This window comes from Sciurus vulgaris (assembly GCF_902686455.1).
Source record: "Sciurus vulgaris genome assembly, chromosome: 3".
NCBI classification, from domain to species: Eukaryota; Metazoa; Chordata; class Mammalia; order Rodentia; family Sciuridae; genus Sciurus; species Sciurus vulgaris.
The window spans coordinates 150,714,476-150,730,965 of record NC_136463.1 but is presented as its reverse complement, the minus strand read 5'-3'; the positions used below and the strand labels follow the sequence as shown (position 1 = coordinate 150,730,965).

The 16,490-nt window shown below is 35.3% G+C and overlaps 1 protein-coding gene and 1 long non-coding RNA gene across 3 annotated transcripts in view; both read right to left on the bottom strand.

Annotated features, from left to right (window-relative positions):
* The window catches only part of LOC306656963, a 174,101-nt gene extending 163,507 nt beyond the window's left edge, over nt 1-10,594 (bottom strand). The window contains exon 1 of the long non-coding RNA XR_013762681.1: nt 10,584-10,594. This is a non-coding gene — a long non-coding RNA (uncharacterized lncRNA). The remainder of the gene's footprint in view (nt 1-10,583) is intronic.
* PLCL1 (phospholipase C like 1 (inactive)) overlaps nt 1-16,490 on the bottom strand; it is a 338,334-nt gene that overhangs the window by 312,195 nt on the left and 9,649 nt on the right. The window lies entirely within an intron of this gene.

Below are 16,490 nucleotides of genomic sequence, written 5' to 3'. Positions count from 1 at the left end.
GTGTGCATGTAAAAATATGTAACAAATTCCACTCTAATGTATAATAATTATAATGTGCTAAAAAAAATAAAAATTAAATGCACCAAATTGCAATTTCCACATTCCAAGGTAAAAGCATTTTATTTGTAACATACTGTGAACCATCTGGGAAAGAGATTTGAATTCACAGTGACCTACTATTAAATTATAGTAGGTTCACAGTTCCTGTAGAAGCCATTAAAAAGTAACTAATAAAAAAAAGTTAATATTTTGAGAAGTCTGTATTTATAATGTTTATTAAATGCCTATTATGAGCCAGAGGCTTTACATACCTCATCTGATGTAATTCTCCCAATGGTACAATTGTTATTTCCCTTTTAGAGATGAAGAAACTGAGAATCAGAGAAATCAAACAATTTGGTCCTGATTATCAATTGGAAAATGGCAGAAAGGATTTGACTCCAAGGGTTCCCAAATTTTATTACCTCTCATACTACCCCAACTAATAGTGGATATCGATTTTTAACACTATTAAAAATGGTCTTCACAAATTCATAGACAGAAAGTAGAATAATGGTTGCCAGGAATAAGGTGGAAGAATGGATATGAGGAGCTATTTAATGAGTACAGAGGTTCATTTTAGAATGATGAAAAAGTTCTAGAGATGTATAGTGGGAATGTTTAGACAACAATGTGAATATGGTTAATGTCACCACTGTACACTTAAAAAATGATTAAAGTGGTAAATTTTATGTTATTTTATCACAGTTTTAAGTAGCTTTCAATGTCACCCATTTAGTTATTTTTCTACAAATTTTATAATTTTAATGTAGAATTCAGAAGGCTCTAAAACCATGATCATTTCAACTTTGTGACTGTCATATTAGAAAATTCCAAGAAAATTTGAAGATGCAGATTGATATAATGATAAGCATTTTCAAAAACAAATCACTGTAACCGATACATTTTATACCATTCATTAAGATCTCATTAGATTATTTCATAGGGCTTTTCCTTTAAATAAAAATACTACAGATTAAAGAACAAAAACTGAAAAGACATGAATTCATTTATTCCTATAAACCAAAACCAGTATGTATAATTAAATTAATTAGTAAATAGGCCTTTATCATCTTTCTAAATAGTTCCTATTAGTCTATTTTTCTATTATTCAATTGGTGCTCCTTCTGCACTTTGAATGTTCTAAATTGGCATTATTATTTGTTGTCCCTGTGAGGAAAGGCTGCATCAGAGGACAAAAGGTGGAACTATGTTTTAAAAAATCATAGTCATTTCAACCATTCTCAAGAGCATATTTTTAACTAATGACACATGTGATGTTTTCATCTTTATATTTTAAAGGTTCCATTTCAAGGTTTTTGTGACTGCTGGATTTTGTGCATTTATATTTATAAACAAAAGAATGCAAATCATGAATTATTGCAAGATTTTATATGTAATACCTGCCTAATTATTAATGAGGACTAAGTCATAAAAGGGAAGCACTGTCACTCATGGGAGAAAGCAATCCCATAGCACGCAAAGAGTACTCGATGATTGATAACTGCAGCAGACAGGACAGAGGCTGACCAAGCTAAAGCAGCAAGCAGAGCAGTGCGCAGCTCCAAATGTGACTCCTTCCCAGCTGCATGGCACAAATTCAGTATTCAGTCTTAAGAAGTAAAAGCAGATCACTGTTAATCATGTGATGAACCAAACATTTGGTTACACTAATGAACACTTAAAATAGAATAGCAAAAATCCACATGTTCTTCAAAAATTCTCAAGTCAAAAATACCCAGACTTTAGAAAAGAAAAAAAAAAAAAATCACTTTATTAGCTTAATTTCTTAATATAAAATAAAAGATTTTTTATTAATCTTAATGATGGAAAACTTCACAACAATACAGGATAAAGGAGTGTGGAGTTTCAGAATTACTTTTAAGGATTTTTTTTTCCAGTGCTGAGGATCGAACCCAAGGCCTTGTGTTGGTAAACATTACCACTGAGCTACATCCCCAACCCTCAGAATTACTTTTAATTTTACTAGCACAAAACCAATGTACGAGAGGTAGTGACACAGTATGGCTCTTGATGCTGATTCCCTAAGTTCAAATCATAGCTCCAGAAATAACTTAACAACCGGGTGACCAAGATTTTCTTTATTTAATTCTGGAGGAACTTCAGGGAAAAATTCTGTCCCATCAGAAAAATCAGTTCCTTTACTTTTATTTATATTTTACCCAATCACCTACAGCTAGGGTTGCCAGATCTAAAATAAAAACACATAACACCTATTAAATTTGAATTTTAGATCAACAATGAAAAATTTTTACATAGGACACATTTATGCTAAAAACTTAAGTATTGCTTATCTGAAACACAAACTATGCATCCTGTATTTTATGTGGCAACCCTACCCCTAGAACTTCTGCTAAGGCTATACTTACTATTTTTTAGTTTCTGTTTAGCAAGCACATCATAACAACAGCATCATAAGTCATGCTTTGAGCTATATGGCATGTAATTACACAATTAGCTGGCAGTCTATGTAAAGTGCTGTAATGGATTTAATAGGATTTCTAACTTTTGAAAGAAAGTGGTAACCATTTATGGAATTGTTTTAGGACATTTAAAGACACTCTATTTCCATCTGTTCCTGATGTGCTTCTTAAGGGGACATAAAAGCTTTTAGTATTTGCTTTCACCCAAATGGGAGTGATTAGAATATTTAATTATGGATTTATGTATATAATTATAAAACTGATCACAGCAATCAATTTTCTGCCCATCCACACACATTTTACATCACTATGTGGATGCTTTTTTTAGGGAGGAGTGTTTACTGGGGATTGAACTCAGGGGCACTCGACCACTGAGTCACATCCCCAGTTCTATTTTGTATTTTATTTTATTTAGAGACAGGATCTCACTGAGTTGGTTAGGGCCTCACTTTTGCTGAGGCTGATTTTGAACTCCCAATCCTCCTGCCTCAGCCTCCCAAACTGCTGGGATTATAGGTGTGAGCCACCATGCCCAGGTATGTGGATGTTTTTACAAAGCTTCCTATGATGCTGGAAAGCTATAAGTTTTTAAAAGATTTGCTCTAAACTTCCAAATTAGCATTACTATTTTTTTAAATCCACACTTGATTTTTTAATCATAATCATCAAAGCATAAGAATTTTTTAATTCTCTTAGATAATTCTACCTAAATATATATAGTGAATTAGCAAAACATTAAAACTTTGAATCTAATTTAAAAGCACAAATGCAGTAAATAAAATGTTTTGTGGTATTTCACTTTCACTAAAACTTAAATTTTGAACTCAAAGATAATTTCAATCATCGAAATATTTCATTAATACAAGGAAGTCCTCTATGTAGTGTTGATACTAATCCAAAGCAATTTGATAACAGTTGTAAGATGAACCAATCTCTTGCAAATGGCTAAATAAATTAATAAAGCATAGTTAATATGAACATCAGTGAAATGCTGATTACTTTCAAAAGATCTGTTCATATCAAACAAATGAAAATGGATTTACAAACCCATTAGAATATACAACAGAAAAACAGTGGTGACAAACTTTTCTCTCTTCTTTCGAAAAGCATAATTTAAATGATTCAACCTCAAATTAATAATGTTTATCACTCTAGACACAAAAAGTTAACAAAATTCAATTTCCTCCTTTATAAAAATACACACTTGACAATCTGAGTAAGAAACACAGATTTTGACCATGTAAAGATAAGATCAGAAGGCCAAAGCAGCAAACAGTTACATTCCCTGTGAGTCATCATATCCCATTGACTAAAAATCACAATTTAAGGAAATTCTGTAGCCAACTAAACACCTAACAACAGTGCCATGACCACTGGGGGGAGGTTGGAAAACAATGTAAATCTTGAAGAGTAAGTATCTGGTGACTTTTCTAGACTGAAACATAATCTCAGGAAACAATAAATTTAATGTCCAATGAAGTCCTTTTTATGTGTTACACTGAATTATTTTTCAAAAGCAACCCAAAAATTATTTTTCAAAAGTATAATAAATTGAATAACTTTTTAAGATCTATCCTGGTATCCAGTTAGTTGCCAGAACCTAGATTATAACATATCCTTTTATCAGCTCTGAGCTTCTTGTCCTTCCAACCTCCCATATGTAATGCTCCTAAAACATGTTTTTCCAGCTTCTGAGAAGGCACTTTGAGAAAAATAAGAAGATAACACATGTTGAGCAGCTCTACCCTAGGTAGTGTCATCACACAGAATGAAATGTGACAGGAACCAAGTGGTAGGAGCTAGAGCTGTAAAGTCAAGCAGGTTCTGCACTACACTGGGCCTTCTCATCCATATAAAGGAATTTGTGCTCTAGTCTAGGGCAGTAAGAAGTCATCAAAAAGTTTAAAGCAGGAGCTGGGTGCCTATAATCCCACCAGTTCAGGAAACTAAGGCAGAAGGAGCACAAGTTTGAAGCCAGCCTCAGCAACTTAGCAAGTCTGTGGGCAATTTAGCAGCAAGAACTTGTCTCAAAATAAAAAATAAAAAGGGCTGGGGATGTGCTCTGTGGTTTAAACACACCTGGGTTTAATCCCCCCATAAAAAGTTTTAAGCAGGAAAATGATGCAATTATAGCTGCCATTTAGAAACACTGCTCTAGCTGTTATTCTGGAGAATGGATTAAGGAAAGAATGTGTTTGGAAACAGAACACCAGTTAGGAAGATGCTTGGTGATAAGGACCAAGCATGGAAGTAGCCTGAACAACAGCAGCAATGAGAACTATTCAGGGAGCAAAACCAAGAGATGGGGTGAACAAGATGTGATCAGAGATAGAAGCAGCAGCAAAAGATGACATTCAGATTGCTAGCAATGGCAACTGAGGGGATGGTGGTACTATTGATGAGTTGAAGAACACAGAAGGAGGAAAGACACAGGGACTTGGAAATACCCAACAAACTGTAATACAGGTCTGAATATATTCACTCATTCCAAAAAAACATTTTTAAGCACCTACATTGGTGCTCATTCTTTTATGGCACCTATTCTCTCTCTGGAATTATAGTTTTAATACTTTGGGTATAGAATATGTCAGTCTCACCTTTGAATCTCTATATTGCAAAAGACTTGTCACAAATATTAGAAATATCAATGAACAGATGAATGAATGAATCGGTCATTAAAAACAACTTTGCCAAATGCATTACTGAGTGAAATAAAAATTGATTAATGTTGCCAAAAAGGCTGTTATTAGAGCCAAACTGCAATGGCCTTGGCTCTACAACAGAGATATTAAGCATATATTTAAAGATTAAATATGAGACACTGAATAACAAGAGACAAGGCCCACATTCTTCCTCACCCTGACATATATATTGTTGTCTATCAATTCAACTTGAATAAGTTGAAACCTATAATAACTAAGACATTCCTTCATATATAATTACCTAAAGACTTAACATTGTTTCCATTTTAATTTTATCTCACAGGATGAAGTGCAGGTAGATGACAGAGCATGGAGACCAGACATGGCCCATCATCACATCCATTAATTTAGGCTACCGCAGGACATGAATCTTAAGATAACTGAAAGGCAATTTGACTGAAGATATGTCATAAGTGTTTATTAAGAAATAGTGGTAATATAAAACAGTAGGTGAGAATTCCTATGACATAACTTTTGGATTATATTTCTGTCAGGAGAGGTAAATGATACCATTCAGAAAATGGTTGGAAGGAAACTAAAAATAGATTTATAACAGATGTTTATTTTGTTTTCTTTACCCTTGCATACTGGAACATCCATGTGGTAAACAAAGACAAATGATATTAGATATGGCTCTTAGAAATGCAAATCAAAACACTAAGATTCCATCTCAATCAGTCAGAATACCAATCATCAAGAGCACAAATAACAATAAATGGTGGCCAGGATGCAGGAAAAGAAACTCTTGTACAATTTTGGTTGAAATATAAATTAGCACAGTCACTATAGAAATCAGCATAGAGGTTCCCCAAAAAACTAAAAACAGAATACCATGTGATCCAGCTACACCATTTCTCAGTTCCTATCCAGGGTTAAAGACAACATACTCTAGAGATACACAAATTCCCATGTTTATAGCAGCACAATTCACAATAGCCAAGTTATGGAACCAGCCTTGGTATCTGTCAACAGATGAATGAATAAATGAATAAAGAAAACCTGGTCATATCCACAATGGAGTTTTACTCAGCCATGAAGAAGAATGAATTTATGTAATTTGCAGGGAAATGGATGGAACTGGAGAGCATCATGTTAAGCAAAATAAGCCAGATTCAGAAAGATAAGCATCATAATTTTTCACTCCTATGTGGAAGCAAGAGAGAATAAAAATTGAGATTTCATGAAAATACAAAGGAAAGCATTAGAATAGAAGAAAGAGACCAGGGAGTGGGAGGAGAGAAGGGAAATAGGGGTGGTAACTGGGGAATTCAATTGATCGATTTATGTATGTCCATGTACAAATATGCCACCGTGAAACCCACTATTCCGCGTAAACATATGCACAAATAAGTTTTTTTTGAAAAGAGATAGTGGTAAACAATAAAACCGGTTCTCTTAACACTAGTACACTACTGTGAGCCTAAATGAGAATATAACAGGGAGGAAATATGGGTCACAGCTCCTGGGTAAATATATAAACCCAGGCATAAAATATTTTTATAGAATTTTAGGTTTTCCATTACTAGCCAATAGGCAGCATTTTATCTGAGGAGCTGAGAGGCAAGTGGATTATAAATCCTCTTTTTTAGGTATAGCCTAAAATATATATAAAATATTTCTCTACAGATATATTCTTTACCTCCAAGTGTTACAGCAAACTTGCATGGCAGGCATTAAATTCCCACTTTACCAATGAAAATTTTTAAAGCACAGTTAGTATGTAGCAAAGATGAGATTTCAGGATCCCAGATCAAATTTTCAAGTCTGTGTCCTTTTACCTGCCCAAGCTATCTCTCAAAGATTTAAGTTCCTATTAAGTAAAGTGAACCTACCAATAGGACACTGCATTAACTTAGAGCAAGAATCCTTTCAGGAAAGTGAAAGAAAATGATTTAACTTGGTTCACTTTGGAGGAAAGGGTGGCAGGTGGAAGGACCTAAGACAACAAATCACAAAGCACCTCAGAGTCTCAGCTGCCTCGCTTGAAACGTCTGCAGGAAAAAGTAGACAGCATTCCCCTTAACGATATTATTTACTCATAATTAAGTTAGTAATATCTGCCAAATTTAATGGTTTGCTCCTTAATTTTAAGCACTTATTTTAAAATTGGTCATTATTTATTTAAGGCCTCCAGGCCTTTATAGAGCATTGTACTCTGTCCTTGAAAGGACCACAAAACCAAACATTTTTAAAGAGCTCTGACTTTTATGAACTTTACAATCTAACAAGGAAAACAGAATCTTAAATAAACAAGTTGATAACCTGAGTCTGAGTCAGACATATTTTTTTAATCTTAAGTTTTCATTCACTTCTTGTATACAACCACAAACTTTACCAAAATAAGCCTAATTCATTTCAGAAAAAGAAGTCTGAGATCATTAGCTGGAAGAGATCTTTTGTTCAATAAAACGCAAAATTCAAAGATGCAGTTGAAAAGGTAAAATTGATTCAACTAAATAAATGAAGAGGCTATTCTACTAGATGCTTTTACTAAGTTGTAAGTGTCCCTCAAGGCTGAGTTAGTGCCAGGTGGGAATTTGGACACTTTTCTAAGCACACATATAGATTTCATTATATACTGTTCATTAAGATGAAACTTTTGACTAAAGAACGATCAAGAGTGGAATAGAGAACAATGCCAAATGCATAAGTACATAAAATCATTTGTCAAAATAAGTGAAACTAGAATAAATTCATATGTACTTCTTTTCTACTCCAGAATTTGAGGAAGTTGGAAACCACCTTTGAACAAGTTGACTCTCTAGTAAAAACTGTATGATCGCCAAGAAGGAACAGAAGATAACAATTACAAATATTGGTGGTTGATATAGAGGACTTTTGGGGGGAAGGTATGGAAAACTTTCTTTTTAAATAATACTAGCTATTTCAACCCAAATCAAATTTTCTAGGAATTTTCTTTGTAATGCTGAAAGAAATCAGAGGAAAACCATTGCTGACCAATACCTACAACTTCAAAGACCATGAGCAGACAATGAAGTTTCCCCATCACACCAAAAAGAGGCCACCACAGTCCAGTCAGATTACACCTAACAGCTTGAAGTCCGGTTTTGCTCCATCTCTCAAAGGTACCATTCTAGTCAATATCCTCCATGATCAAACTCTTTAGAACAATTTTCAGTTCTTGATTGCTTCTTATTTCTGAAAAGTACTGAAAATTCTTCCTTCAAAACAAGCCTCAGATTTTACAGATTTTATTTTTTATATTTCCAAATAATAACAATTAACCTTTATCGATTATTTACCAAGTACCAACTACTTGGCAAACTACTCTACATAAATTATCTGATTTAATCCTCCCAATCACTCCATGAGGTAAGGTCAGCTACAATGATGAAAATAAGGTCAAAGAGACTAAATAACCTACCCAGTATCACACAGCTAAAGACAATCAGGATTCCACTTCTGGCTATCCAATTTTAGAACCTTTAACAGCAGTGCTAAACCACCTTTTGGATCTAGCACCTAATTCTAGATACTTACACCTAATCCCTAATTTATCTCAGATTGTATCTCATAGTTAAGAAAATCTTTCTTAACTATTCTTTGAACAATTATTTCCCTAGTGAAGAAAGGTACCATGTCCTCATGCATCATATTAAATTTAATCCAATGGCCAGATCAAAGAAGCCCGTCAGATCTTCTCAAATTTAGAAGCATAGTCTCTTCAATACAAACACTACTCTATTTAACTTCTATCAATATGTATTTTTTCCAGAAGGAAAAATTTTCCTGATGGTTATTTTCCTAGAAATGCAGGAACCAGTAAAAGGAATGTTAAGACAGTCCACTTCAGTGGACCACAGTGCATCTAGCATAGCAACCATTGTGGTCTAGGGACAACATTTGAAATGAGACTGAAAAGTCAACATGCCACTAACTTACTGGGTAATCGGGGAGTTACTTAAACAGTTTGTGCCCAAATTTCCTCATCAATAACATGGGTTAGAGAGTCTCTGCTTCAAAAAACTAGTGCAAATTAGATGAATAAATACACATAAAGTGCTTAGAACACTCTCTGGAACACAGTAAAAACTCAATAAATGGCAGCGGTTTTATTGTAGATGTGTGGAAGGAGACACCCATGTAAACCCCTTCAAATTTGTCAAACACAATCATGTGAGAATTTAAACTTACTCTTTATAGCTTCTGAAGGTAGAACTAGGACTGAATATAAAATGTGTCAGAGAAGAATGACTTGTAGTCAACATGAGAATTTTTTCAGACAACAAATGCAACCTGAAAACAGAATTGGCTCCCTTATGAGAGAACTCCCAGTTAACTGGAAGCCAATTCCATGCAGCTAGAGGGGTTCCTGCTCTAGTATGGTTAACTGTGAAGCAACCTCCAAAGGCTCTCCTAAGAGAACTCCCTGATTCTTTCACACAATGTGTTGACACATGGTAGTGACTCAAGACATCCTATATTGTTTTTGTTTGGGGTTTCTCTGTGATTTACCAATGACATACATTTGCAAGTCAGGATAAAAAGTACAGTCCATATTTATACAACATAATTTTGAAACAAGCTCTAATAGGATGTGAACCACGTTCCAGTCAAGTATGTTAACCAGATCAAACAATGTGAACCCAAAAACAACAGAGTAATATTCAACCCCTTCATCTAACAAAATGCTTCGACTCATTATCCAGGTTAAGACTACATCCCATAGCTAATTCTTTTAACCTCAGTAAAAACTCAGTGTCTCCTCTTCTTCATTTTACTAATGAGAATCTCTTAATCTTTAGCTGATACACATTTTTGGTAAGACACACACGACCACCCAGGTAGATGCTACATTTCCCAGCTGGGTATGGCCATATAACTAATGGCCATTAGGATCTGAGCATGGTATATGCAACTTAGAGGTCACTTCATTAAAAGGAGGCTACTTGTTCTCTACTTTCTTTGCCCCCTTTCTAGAGGTAGAGGGAGATTTGTTGGTAGTGGGACAGTCCTATCAAACAACAAGTTAACTTCCTAAGGAATGACTCAAAAAGAAGACAAAAGGAACTTTTCCTGAATTACTTTATGGAACAGAGCCACCTATCTGCTTTGGAATAGCCTGCCTACCATTACTTACAGAGAAATAAAATTCTGTCTTATGTGAACCATTGTTATATTTAGATTTTTAATTGCTTTGTTAGAGCAACATAACAAATTCTAGTGTTTGCATTTGTTAAAAGCTCAGGTATTCACATATAGATATTCTCAGCTAAATTCCACACAATAAATATTTTACAGTGAAATCTTAAATTCAGATGTAGATTAAGCCAATCATCAACAGCAAACAATACTTTGGAGACTTGGGTACCAACACCAACAGTACACTTCCTGAAAGCTTGGAAAAAACCTCAAGTAACAGAAGAAAACAAAGGACTTCAAGAAAACTACAAAGTCAGTTCCTCATGGGTCACAACTCCAAGATCTTGTAGGAATAAGACAAATAACTTACTTAAATCATCTACTTCATCTGTAATGTAAAAGCTATTTTCAATTATAAAAACTAAATATCAAAATTTAAGCTATTAATAAGATACAGAAAGATTTACATAATAAAACACAATTAAGCTCTATGTCCATAAGAAATTCAAAGCAATCATTTCATACCCTATACAAAGGAATATTTTTTTAAAAGATATATAAGTCACAATAAAGAAATTGAACCACAGTTTGGTTTTCTCTGGATTTTTTCTGAAGAATTTTAAAACAACAAAAATATACTATGTGGAGTTTTCATTTCATATAAATAAATATCTACTAACTGCATCCAGGGATTTTTAAATTATGATTCCAGCTTTTTATCTTATTTAATGCCACTAAGCCTATTACATTCTCAGTTGACATTCTCCAATGTCAGTGAAGACTGCTGTTTTTCACTTTTGGCTTTTAATAAGCTTTATACAATGGAAAACATTCCATAAGCTGGTCTTATCACTCATGAACCCAAATAGCAACTGATTCTCTATGATGTGAGCTTACATGGAAATTACATTTTACTGTAAGCAGCACTGAGGAAACTATGGGTTTTATTCTTGTTTTAATATCTTACATTGCCACAATAATTACTCTAGAACCGTAAAATAAATATGTGTTGCTTTAAGCCACTAAGTTTGCAGCAATTTGTTACAGCAGCAACAAGAAATTAATACGTGGGGTTTCTGACATATAAACTTTCAAGAATGAGAAACCCAAATCCCTAATCTAGGAGTGGAACCAAAACAATTCCTTCGGATCCATTGTTATTTCCTAGATCCCTGTAACTTCCGATTTAAATAACCTATAGACACCAGGCTCAATAAGGCTTTTATAGCAGAAAAAAGCAAGTTTAAATCACTTTAACTTTGTTTTCTGCCCAGCTCCATTCCAGTCAGATCAATATACTTTGAAATCATTGCCTGGTTTTTGGGAATTTGAGGTATGAGGGTTGAAGGTTTTTGCAGGATACAAAAAAAAAAAAAAAGGAGAGTACATATCTGCCTTTTCCCTATCCCACCACACACATACTTAACAGAGCTGAGTCCTAGAGCAAGTTTCTTTATCTCGCCCAGCCTTGACTTCATCTGCAAGCTATAAATGATAATGATACATACATATTGCCAGGTCATTAGAAGAATTGACATTGTCAAGACCAGTGTCCATTATTGTTCTATAACATGGAATGCCTGAAACAAACTTCTACCACCTACTCATGGTAATTATCCATAAACAATTCTAATTAACACAAATAATCTAATTTAATAACTCCTTTGAAAAATGAGAGAGACGGTAGACAGCCATAGTTAGTAAAATGATGGGGTAAAAACAGAGAATAATCTCTAAGCTCCCATCCAGCTCTCCAATTCTATAATAATGTAACTGGATAATTGAACAGTCTAAAGGGGCTGGGATTGTGGATCAGTGGTGGAGCACTTACATGGCACATGTGGGGCACTGGGTTCAATCCTCAGCACCACATGAAAATAAATAAAATAAAGGTATGTCTCCATCTAGAACTAAAAAAAAAAAATTTTAAAACAGTCTCAAGATGTTGGGGTATAAACATGTAAGTATTATTTTTTACCCAAATGCCCATCTTAGATCCCTTTTGCCCTTGCATACTCCAGTTATTACCAGTAGTTCACTCAGACTCCATAATGTTTCAGTCCCTATCAGTCGTTAGGATTCTTTCAAGTTCTTAAAAACTTAGCTGAAGCTCTGGAGGCTGAGGCAGGAGGATTGCACATTCAAAGCCAGTCTCAGTAACTTAGTGAGGCCCTAAGCAACTTAGCGAGATCCTAGCTCAAAATTTTACAAAAGGGCTGAGTGTGTGGCTCAATGGTTGAGTTCCCCTGGATTCAGTTCTTAGTCCTGTTCCCCTTAGTCCTGTTCACTTTAAAACTGCAATCTTATGTTTGGTTCCAGATCCTCTTCTCTACCTCATGGCCTCCAGAGTAAGTTACAATGGTTGTAGTGGATGGTGTTAGTGGTAGGTCTACTCTACCCACTTCTCCCTTTTTCTTTCCCCAATTCTCCCCTTCTGGGGTTGGGATGGAGTAGGAATAGGAGAGGCCAAGAGTTCCCTAGAGGATGGACCTCACAGGGATGTTGTAGGTCCCACTGGATTGATTTCTCTGCTCCTCAGTTTAACCCTGAACAAACCAATGGCTCTCTGTGTAAGGCAAACATCTGAATGCTGACTCTCTCTGGGGTTGTTTGTTACCCAAAGAATCCTCCTTCCCTGCACATTCATCATCCTGATATTAGAGACATACTGTGGACAATGACTTTTTTTTACCCTTCCCCAGTTCCTGCCCCAGTCTTTTGCTACTAGAGTTCTTTCACTTGTGTGGCCTTTCTGGATTGGGCAACAGCAAGAGGCCCAGACACCTTCTACAGTGTCCTTTTCCCCATATCCAAAATAATGTCAGGGTCTCTGACATTCCAGTAACTTAGAAGAGATGAGCATTCATCGCAGCTTAATGGTAGAAAATGGTGAAGAGGGGTATGGTTAGATGCCCACCACCATTACCTGCCTACTCTTATACTCAAGAATTGTATCTTGAGTTTTTTCTCTCCAAATCATAACAAGGAGTTAAGTAGAAGAAATAGGCTCTTTTAAGGAACCACACCTCACCACCAAGGCTACCTTCTTCCTCTCAGTTCTCTTTTTAGCTATCCTGGGGGAAAGGATGTGAGCTAGAAAAATAATGAAGGCTGCCTCTCAGTAAGATGGAGGCAAGGAAAAAAGGGTTGGACATAAAAGTTCATGGTCCTCTGAATTATTCAGAACCTTTTGTCTTACACTTCGAAGGTTAACTCTAGCAATATAACTATCTTCATCCCATTATGCCAACTGCTAAGATGACTTGTTTTTCAGAAAGCATTCCTCTGTATTGATGAACCTGTCATGCTGAGGGCACAACCATGAAGAATTTCCTTGGACTTTCCTAGGGCTTGGGCTAGAAAAATAGCAAAGTAACAAAATTGGCAAAGCATTCCCATCAATGACCCAGACCAGTTCTCCCTCAATCCCTCCTAGGAGTATCTAGATTCAAAGAGCTTTGTGCTCAGCAATTACTGTTAAGCATGTTAAGATGTGGAATGCTCATTAGTTAAAAGGCTCTCCAGAGAAAATGAAATCCATCAAAACCCAAAACAAATAAATTCCAAAATGTACAGCTTCAGCAGAATAAGAGAATATATTGTAAAGAGACACTGTTGAGTTGTTTACTCAGCCCACTTACAAATATGGCCCCCTCTGATTCCATTCCTCTTTAGCACACCTTGATCATTCCTCTTCCCTCCCAGTTTCTGGTCAAACTTTTTTTATATATATTTTTTCTAGTTGTTGATGGACCTTTATTTAATTGATTTATTTATATGCAGTGCTGAGAATCGAACCCAGTGCCTTACACATGCTAGGCAAGTGTTCTACCACTGAGCCACAATCCCAGCCCAGCAGTCAAACTTAACTAATAATATTTCTAAGTGTGACTTCTCAGCCCATGCAGTTATTTTTCTAATGAACATTTCTTTGGATAAAAACCATCACCCCCAACAGAAAGTCAAAGACCAAAGGTTACCTGTTGTTGAGACTTCTGACTTCCCATATGTCTAGCAAATACCATTGCATGTATTGCAGAACTAGCTTGACCCCATACTAACTAACCACACATGAGAAAGTATTAGAAAAAAAATTTTTTTAAAGTTTCATATATTTGGGAAAAGCCTATCTGGTCAAAAAAACCCACGTTAAGGGATTGTAATCAAATACTTTATAGTGCAAATGCTGCAATAGAAGGGTAAGGGGGGAGGGGAGAGGTATATCCTTTCAGTAATTTAATATAACTGCAACTAGATAATTAAAACTGACACACAAATGTCTCAGAAAGAAAATTGGCTGTACCTTTAAAAACTGGCAGTCTCCAAATGAGGTGGTCATATTCTACGTACCATTTAGTCATGTACTGTATCCCTGCATAGCACAGTGAATTCATTACCTTTAACACAAAAGGATACTAATTTCATGACATAGTCTGTATTTGAATTTCCCATACATTGACTTTGGAATTTCTACTGAAGAAAAGGAATTAAATGATCAAACAGACTTTTGACAAATATTTAGTAAGTTCCTCCTATAGGGTACTATCTCTATCTCAAAGCTAAAGGGGAGCAAATTTCAATCATATAGCATCATATTCACTGCCACTTAACAACAAAATTGCAAATTCTATGGACTAGAGATTCAAATAGTCCTTATTGATTTATTGATGCTGGAAGACAGAACTATCAAACTATAAAATAAATCATATCAGGTTACAATGACTAATAGTCCATCTTTTTAGCATGTATAATTTATACCAAAGTTGGATCATAAAATCTTGCTTCGTGCTAAAATTGGTTAAGGAGTATATTAGCAGGAGTTCCAATCTTCCCAAGTGAAATGGAATACAATGTTAATGTAAAGGCATGAATATTCTGTATGGAAAGCTATGAAATTGAGGGGTAAATGGATTCAAATAGTCCTTGAGAGAATTTCCCAAAACTGTTCTCTGAATTGTATCTTTTTTATTTTTCAGCTGAACATATTGTGTAAGATAACAATTAAAAATCTGCTATTTCATCCATACTGGCTAAGGTTTAAATCAATATTATTTAAGAGGATACTAGTATAAAGATTAAAAGCAATCTCTGAAGCTAGAGATTTGGGCCCATTTCCTGGATCTGCATTTACTAGCTATATGTGACCTAGAGCAAGTCACTTAACATCTCCCCATCTTTAAAAATTAAGATAATAATAACAATACTTATCTCATATGGTTATTATGAGAGTCAAATAATTTAATACACACAAAGTGCTTGGAACAATACAAACTCAGAGGCTATATTATATAAACATTTCCTGTTTTCATAAAGAAACTTTCTCAGTAGGAAGACCTCTTCAAGAGGTTACTATGCGTCTTATCTACTACAGTAAATAGAAACAGAAAAGAATTTAATTATTAATAGCATTTCTAAATATATAGTATTTAATTATGGAATCAATAATTCCAAAATATTTCAAAACTGGACTCCACCAACTGCTAAAGATGACTGTGCATCTTGCATGTCAGTCTCTAGGCGGAACACAAGGCTCCATTCCTTGACCCACACCCACACCCACACCCCCTATCCAAAAATTAAGAGATTGCCAAGTTCAAGGAGGTTGACTGGACTGTTTTATCAGTTGAAGCTTTCAGAAGAGAGATAGGCCTGGGTGCACATTGTGGTCTTCTGTCTTTCCTCCTCAACCTAACAATTAGGGTGAACCTGAAGAGGAACAGGAAAAGTCAGTCTATAACACAGATGCCCTTTTTCTGAGCCTGACTCTGACTCAGCCTCAGACAAAGGAGGTTCCCTGCTGACCACATCTCTGACTCCTTATTCTCTGCCTTTGGCAGTATGCCTCTGATCACCCTCATTACCAGCTGTCAGATGTAAGAATGAGGGTATGGACTTTAGGCACACAGGATATTTGGCATGTTTTGGTTTGAAGTCACTTAGACCTTAGAGAAACGTGCCTACAACATGGTCAGGTCCAGTTTTCCAGAGTTCTATATTGTAATGTTGGTTCCAGCTAACTGTAGTGTCCTTTTGCCTCATTTTGCCTTCATGTGCATTTATGTCTCATAGGGAAGTGTTCTAAATTTGAATAGCTCTAATTCCCCAAACCCTCAGTAGATCACCATCTCACCACTTCTAACCAGGCTATTGTGCCATACAAATAATTCAACTTTTCTGACTTGCACATATTGCCTAGACTTCC